Consider the following 8,008-nt stretch of genomic DNA (forward strand, 5'->3'; position numbering starts at 1 on the left):
ATTGGTCTAAGGCAGATTAGTTCAAATTAAATTTCATGCCAACCCACTCTAAGCCAGGGACATGTCATTAAGCTTCAGGGTTATCTAGTTGATCACACTAAAAAATCTATCTCCACCATTCCCCTGCTGACAGTTGTGAAAATATTTTAATCGCAGCATGAAACCATTTTGCAATATTTCAACAAGGTAATTATGCATTCTCTGAAATGCAATCCTAAAAGAGGCACAGGAGACAAAGTCATTAGTATTTAGTTGGCAAATACTACAATTTATAGGTATGATCTTGCCAGGGTTACCATAAACCAGGTCAACTCTTTAAACAAGGTCTGCAACAGCGAAGTGAAGTGGAGAGTTAAATAAGCTTGGTGGAAATTTAAAACACTCGTACATATCATGCCTCCTATGCCTATTTAAATATTAAACTCACCATAAAATATTGAATTTACATCCTTCTGTTGGACTAGTAAGACTAGAGCCAATGTGAGTGCAAATCCTGAATTTAGTGAGACAGAAAGGATGGAGGCAAATGTGTGTGTGTGTTTACCAGGGGATAACTGAAGAATGCAATAAACAAGCAATAGCCTTGATTTTTAAGCTATTTAAGGGATTTAGAAGCTTACTGAGTATTTGTCCTGATGTCCAGAAGTCAGTATTGCAACTTTGTCTGAAACCGATTTGAAAGGATGTGATGTGAAAAAACATGCAAGTGTGATTTCTTCTAAAAGTTATACCTTGTGACGATAAACGCAAATGATTATCAACTCAAGGATTAAGATACCAAAGCCATCTGTCATGGTCAGCTTCATGTGTCAACTTAGCCAAGTAGTGGTATCTATTTGTCTGGTTGGGCAAGTGCTGGCCTGTCTGTTGCAATGAGGACATCTCACAGAATTAGATCATGATCACGTCAGCTGCATCCACAGTGATTCCATTTATAATCAGCTAAGGAGAGTGTCTTCTGCAATGAGTGGTGCCCAATCTGATCACTGGAAGCCTTTTAAGGAGGATTCAGAAGAGACAGGCTCTTTTCCTGTTCAGCCAGCAAGCCTCTCCTGTGGAGTTCATCCAGACCCTCCATCAGAATTGTCGGCTTCACAGCCTGCCCTGCAGATTTTGGACTCTGCATTCCCGTGGTCATGTGAGACATTTTTATAAATTTATATTTGCGAGTGTTCCCTGTTCATTCTGTTTGTCTAGAGAACCCTAACTCATACACTATCTATTAAAAAGGAAGAGAAAATAAGAACTGTCTGAAGAGGAAGGCACCTTGACCAGATGAAGCTTTCATATAGGTGTGTTTTTCTTTTAGCATAAGATAATGGGGGTGGTCTCCCAGGCATGCAGGCAAGTATTTGTGGACAAATTTATTTAGCTTCTAAATGAGTGTAAATAGTTTATTAGAGTCACTATATCTGGAATTCTTCATTTTTCTTCCCCCAAATAGCTCTTTCTTTGACTTTGTCATCTCTTCAAATGGAATTCTATTCATCTAGTTGCTCAGGCCAAAAATTGTGAGATTGCTCCTAATTTCTCCTTTTTACCCCTCACATCTCATATTCATTCCATCAACAAATCCTGTTGGTTTTCTTCTCAAATTCATGAAAAATATGATCCCTTCTTACCACCTCCAAAGCACCTTATCTGACCCATCAGACTAAATGATAGCCTTCTGGAGCTATAGCCTCCCAAGTAGTCTTCTCCTCTTGCTCCTGCAGTCGCACCTTATATAAAATAGCTGCCACCAACAGGATTTTACCTCTCTGTAGCTTCTTCTTAGCACTTAGCACTTGAAATAAATTGTGCATATGTATTTTATACATTTTTTTAGTCTAACTCTCCCTATTAGAATACAAACTCATGAGAGCAGGGACTTTGGTTTGTTCCCTAACATATTTCCAGTGTCTTGAACAATGTCTGGCACACTAAAAAAAATGGTGCTCAATGAATTTCACTTGAATAAATAAAGGGGCCGATGCATCTATCTGTGCACTTTGTTACTCTATGCAATACCTCTCCTCTTCTGTCTCAGTTGGTGCCTTTTGGCATAAAAGGACTGTTAGGAAGAAACCAAGAGCCTACTGTATTCCAGAGGCTTGTTTTTCTTATGAAAAACAAGATAGGAGGTTTGGTCTAATTGGGAGTAAAAAAAGATATAAAGCAATGAAAATAAATGTATAAGAATGCATAAATGTCAAAGAAGAAATATTAGTACTTGGCCTTCAGGGAAAGTCTATTATTGTAGGTTAAGGAAGACTTTCCAAAAGTGGAACCTGGATAGAAGAAGGAGCTCATATGGGTTAAGGATATTAAAGTTAATAAAAAATGCCATCCCTTATGTCCTTTCCTAGGCTACTAGAAAAGGGTTCCAGGTCATGGTTATATAGGGAGAATTCTCAGGTTCAAGACAGCTTTCCCCAAATGAAAAAGATAAATACTACCAAGTGTGTATCATTTATACAAATTTGGAAGCTGGTGGTAAGCATATTGTTTTCTGTGTCATACATTAGATTTTTATTTTGTGTGTGTGCTGTATGCCTGGGGTCACATTTCACTTTTTTTCCATGTGTGTATCCTGTTATTGCAGCACCATCTGTTGAATTTTTGCTTGTTTCTTTTTTTCTTTGCTTTTTTGTTTGTTTTTGGAAAGTACATGGGCTGGAAATCGAACCCGGGTCTTCTGCATGGCGGGCAAGAATTATTCCACTGAAATACCCTTGTACTCCCAAGATTTTATACTCCTGTTGGCCGATTTCTAAGTAAACCCCAGGAAAAGAATCTTCCTTCCCACATTCTATTTGAAGAAAAAAAATTCTGTGTAAATGCAGTAATGGAAATAAGCTTTCATTGCATCTAATTCAAAGTTTAAAAATCCTTAAAGTTTATAGAGTACATTCACTTTTATCTTACATAAACACAGAGAATTCAATGGACCTTGGTTTTCTCAGAAGAGAAACAGTACACACCACTAGCTTGGTATCCAGCCATCCTTTTCTTTAAACAAAGGCTTTAAAAATTAGCAGTACTTGAATCAGTACAACTGTACAGGAGTATAGGACTAAACATTTGAAATCACAATAAATTGTAAATATACCTGCATATAACTATAAATCTACATGGTAGCTTTCTATACAAAACTTGAAATTATTGGAGATATTTAATTGTATAGGACAAGAACCAATAGAATTTCTTATGCTTAGAGATTAAATTATATTATAGGTCGTATTTTGTCTTTTTTCAACTTTGAATTTCTACAGTTAGCACTGTTTTTGGCTTATGGGAGATTCTCAATAAATAATGGTGCAATTGAGTAAAAGTAGATGTGCTTCTTTAAGTCACAAAATAAAGAGGGATTTTTTTTTTTTTTGGCTTGTCTAGTCCATATTATTGAGAGGGCAACACTAATGCTTCTGATTTATGAATAAGAAGACAGCACATGCTGGATTGAAAGGATGTATGTACCCTAGAAAAGCCATGTTTTAATCAAAATCCCATTTTGTAGTGGCAGAATAATCCCTATTCAATACTGTATGTAATTAGATCATCTCCCTGGAGATGTAACCCAATCAAGAGTGGTTGTTAAACTGGATTAGGGGAGATGCGTCTCCACCCATTTGGGTGGGTCTTGATTGGTTTACTGGAGTCCTATAAAAGAGGAAACATTTTGGAGAATGAGAGATTCAGAGAGAGCTGAGCAGAACGACATAGCCACGAGAAGCAGAGTCCACCAGCCAGCAAACTTTGAAGATGAAGAAGGAAAATGTCTCCTGCGGACCTTCATGAAACAGGAAGCCAGGAAAAGAAGCTAGCAGATGACACCCTGTTTGCCATGTGCCCTTCCAGCTGAGAGAGGAACCTGACCATGTTCACCATGTGCCTTTCCAGCTGAGAGAGGAACCCTGACCGTGTTTGCCATGTGCCTTCTCATTTGAGAGAGAAACCCTGAACTTCATCGGCCTTTTGAACCAAGGTATCTTTCCCTGGATGCCTTAGATTGGACAGTTCTATAGATTTGTTTTAATTGGGATTTTCTTGGCCTTGGAACTATAAACTAGCAACTGATTAAATTCCCCTTTTTAAAAGCCATTCCATTTCTGGTATATTGCATTCCAGCAGCTAGCAAACTAGAACACAGCAGCATAATGAAAGAAATACCAGAATTCACATAGACCATCAACAAATCAACCACTGCATCAAATATGGGGAGCTTTTTATTCAGAATATCTAGTAATACTTGCCCTCCCTCATACTTAGATCCTGTGGGATAATAAATTTAGCCCCGTTTTACAGACCCAGAAAATGAGACCCTAAGTAATAATTACTTGCCTGAGGACAGAGTGGTAATTAATGGGGGTGAACAGCTGCAGCATTATTCTTCTGATATGAATTTCTGTCATTCCTCTGTTGGATCACATCTCAGCTTTAGAAAACTGACATTTCTCCTTTCATTCCCTCTTCTCTTTTTCATTCTTCTTACCAATTAGGATTCTGTATTCCCTGAGGATGTGGGCTGCACATTATTTCTTTCTTATTCCTATACATAAACTGAGCAAAAGTAAATATTATGGCTGCCCTCAAACTTTCCCCAAGTGAGGATCCATTAAAAAGTGGATGCCATTATAAAGATAACCTATTTCTATGTTTAGAACTCTACATTACACTGTCCAAAAGATGCATCTTTAAATACAGAAAAGTTACTTTTACAGTCAAACATAAGAATATGTCTAGCATAATGGAAAGAGAATATTACATAGATTTCATCTCATGTCATTTCAGCAACTGGTTTCAAGCCCTGTCTGCCATCCAATGGCCAGTGGGTGGAATTAAAATAGCCTTTTCTTCTGTGTGTGCTGCAGAAGGAAAGAGCTGCAGCTGCAGCTGAATGTTCATGGAGAAGAGTCCCTTATGTTTACTCCCTTAACTGGTTGATTCTTGTTTATTGTCTTCTCTTTATTTCTGAATCCCAATTCCAAGAGCCAAAATGCAACACCCACCCTGTTCCTCCTCCTTCCCAAATTGGGTTTTTGTCCAATGTAGCAGTCATTAACCCCCAGGCCACCCCCCTTCAATGAAGAGACTGAAAGAATTCTAATAAGGTAAAGTCAATAGAAACAAACAAGTGGGCTCCAACCAATCCTGTGCCTGTGATTTTTTTATTCAGGCAGAATTGAGTTGAAAGACTCTTCTTTCAATAGTCATTTTGTGAGAGGGTGAAAAAAAATAAATTGCTTTTGGTTTTAGAAATACAGTATAAAATAAAAGAATACTTCTAGCCTACTCTCTTGCCACCTGTTTTCTCCACACTCTTTTAAAAATGGATATTGGCTCATGTAATCTAATCTCTTCTGGTAGATGAGATCTAAATTGATTTACCCAGGCTCCAAGCCCCTTCTGACCTGTACTCTCCCTGCCTTCCCAGCCTACTTTCACACAGCATCCCCTGTGCTCCAGTGATGCTATTGGCAGCACAGCTCTCCAAAGGTGCCTCTTTTTCTATATATAGCTTCTTCTACTCTTCTTCTACTATAGCTTCTTCTTTGCCTTTGTAAATGCTGTTCCCTTAGAGTAGAATACTTCACCTTCTCTAACATTCAATTCCAATGCTTCCTCCTCTGAGAAGCCTACCTGTCCACTCCAAGAAGAAACAAATACCTTCTCAGGGATGGCACATCATCTTGCATATCTTCAGCATAGCACTTAAAACTTTGCTGGTATTTGATGATGTGTCTGTTTCCCTTGCTGGAAATTAGAGACTTGTCTACTTGTCTCATTAGATACCTTGGCCAGCACACTTCAGTTATGTCTTTTACTGAATGAACAAAAATGAATGAATTTCCTGTAGCCTAATTCTTTAAAAAGAGCAGGAAAAACTAACACTGGACATCTCATAGCCAAAAAATATGAAAGACGGTGGTGCAATGGTGGCTCAGTGGCAGAATTTTCACCTGCCGTGTCAGAGACCTGGGTTCGATTCCTGGAGCTTGCCCCTGTTAAAAAAAGAAAAGAAAATAAACAGGAAAAAATTACTTATTAGAAAATTAAATAAATAAATAGATAAATAATATAAAAGATGCTGATCAAAATCTTAATCATTTTAGTAAAACTTCTGGAGTGATGGCATCAGTGACACCATTGACAGATATTTCTGGAGGGTCTGTTATTTACCTGTTGGTTAATTTTGTACTTCAGAAATCTATAGACTCAGACTTTTAAGAATGTATAAGATTAAAATTAAAAAACTAGAATGTATAAGATTAAGATTGTAGCAGGAAGTCAGGTGAGTGCGTTACTGAAACAGTTTTCTGATTTCTGAGAGATGTACCTTTTACAATAGAAGCTTCAAGCAAAAATAATTTCCTTGCTCAGTTATATGGTTTCGGTGTCGAATTGGCTACTTGTGTTCCTGAGGCTATTGCTCAATTATACTAACCTACTCAGTAGGCTCAAATTGACTTGCACTTGCCTGAAACAAATTTCATTACCTTCTCAGACTCTGGTATCATTTCAGCAATTCGGGAAGCATTAGTAATAAGCACTGCCTGGTTTTGCCTTAGCCCAGACAAATTCCTTTTAGGGCAAAGTCTTTTGGATAATTTGCACTTTCTTTCATATAATATTAGAACTGGAAAGGGTTCATTGTGGTCATCTTTGCTCAATGTCCTCAGTTTAAAGATGGGGTTTCTGAGTCCAACGTGAGTCAAGTAACCTGCCGAGGGTCACGGAGGCAGCCAGTGGAGAAACAGGGTTTAGAGCTCTGGTTTGCTAGTTATTAGGGCAGCGTTGTGTTCACTGCCCCATGCTGCCTCTCACAAATGAGTTATGACTTTATCTATTCAATCTAGGGAAGTGCAAGTATATGCAGCCATGTGTACATTAAAGGTTTTCAAATTACATCTTCAAAATTGAAGTTAGTTTAAGCGCAGGCTTTGAATTTATTCACCATTTAGGAAAATAGATGTATGTGATATTCTCAACTCACTGAACCATAATCTTCCTACGAAATACTAATGAAATACACAGTGTGATCCAGCTTCTCATTTCTTTCCTCACCCCGTGAACCCTCAGCCATCTGCAGCTCTCCATTTGCAGGCAGTGATATGCATACAGCCCTTTCCAAATAACCTTCAATGGAGAATGTGCAAGACAAAGACCCCTGCTCCATGGGAGCATCAACAAAAGGACTGAAGAATAAGAATCCATTCCACCAAAGAGCTGAAACCAAATGAAAAAAAAAAACGTGGACGTTTAAAAATTATCTTCTAGAAAGAGAACTGAAAGACAAATGAAGTCAAGAATACCTATACTTTTAATTTACAGATAGAATGTATTGCCCAAAATGTCTCAATACAATGAAGAAGATGGTAGTCAAACTTCTTAAGACCTGGGATCACAGGGTTTTGGAGCAGTTTGGGTTTAATGAGATGGAGAGAATCACATCCCACACAAAAGGTATGTTCTGGTCCCAACTCCTGGTCCTGTGAGTGTGAACTCATTTGTCAGCAGGACTTCTGAATACGTTGTTTGTTAATGTGTACATAAATTGAATGAGGGTGGCCTTAATCCAATGTAGTTGATGTCTTTATGAGAAAAGGAAATTGGACACAAAAGGGGAAGCCACGAGGAACAGCAAAAGCTAGAAGTCAAGGGAACCAAGAAGGGAAAGGAGAAAATGATGCTTCCACATGTGTTGCCAGCTGAACCAAGGGTTGGGTTAGGCTTAAGTTCCCAATTCCTCTGAGGTTACCCTGCAAGACTCTGATAAGGGGTGGTGGCCTTCCACATATTAGGTCAAAGGGGAGAAACTTATATTCTTTGTTGGGGCAGATCTAATTCTAAGCAGAGCTATAGGGAGTGCCTGTACCCAGGTCAGCTTTGTTTCTTGGAAGATTTTCTTTAATTGTCCCTTTAGAGTTTAATTCATCTGTTCCACCTCTCTGCTGCTTTGATAGCTCCACTCTCCAGGCAGTGTAGAGCTTCTAAGCTATCTGCAAGGCTTTTGCTAGCTTTTGGA

This window comes from Tamandua tetradactyla, chromosome 3, assembly GCF_023851605.1.
Source record: "Tamandua tetradactyla isolate mTamTet1 chromosome 3, mTamTet1.pri, whole genome shotgun sequence".
NCBI classification, from domain to species: Eukaryota; Metazoa; Chordata; class Mammalia; order Pilosa; family Myrmecophagidae; genus Tamandua; species Tamandua tetradactyla.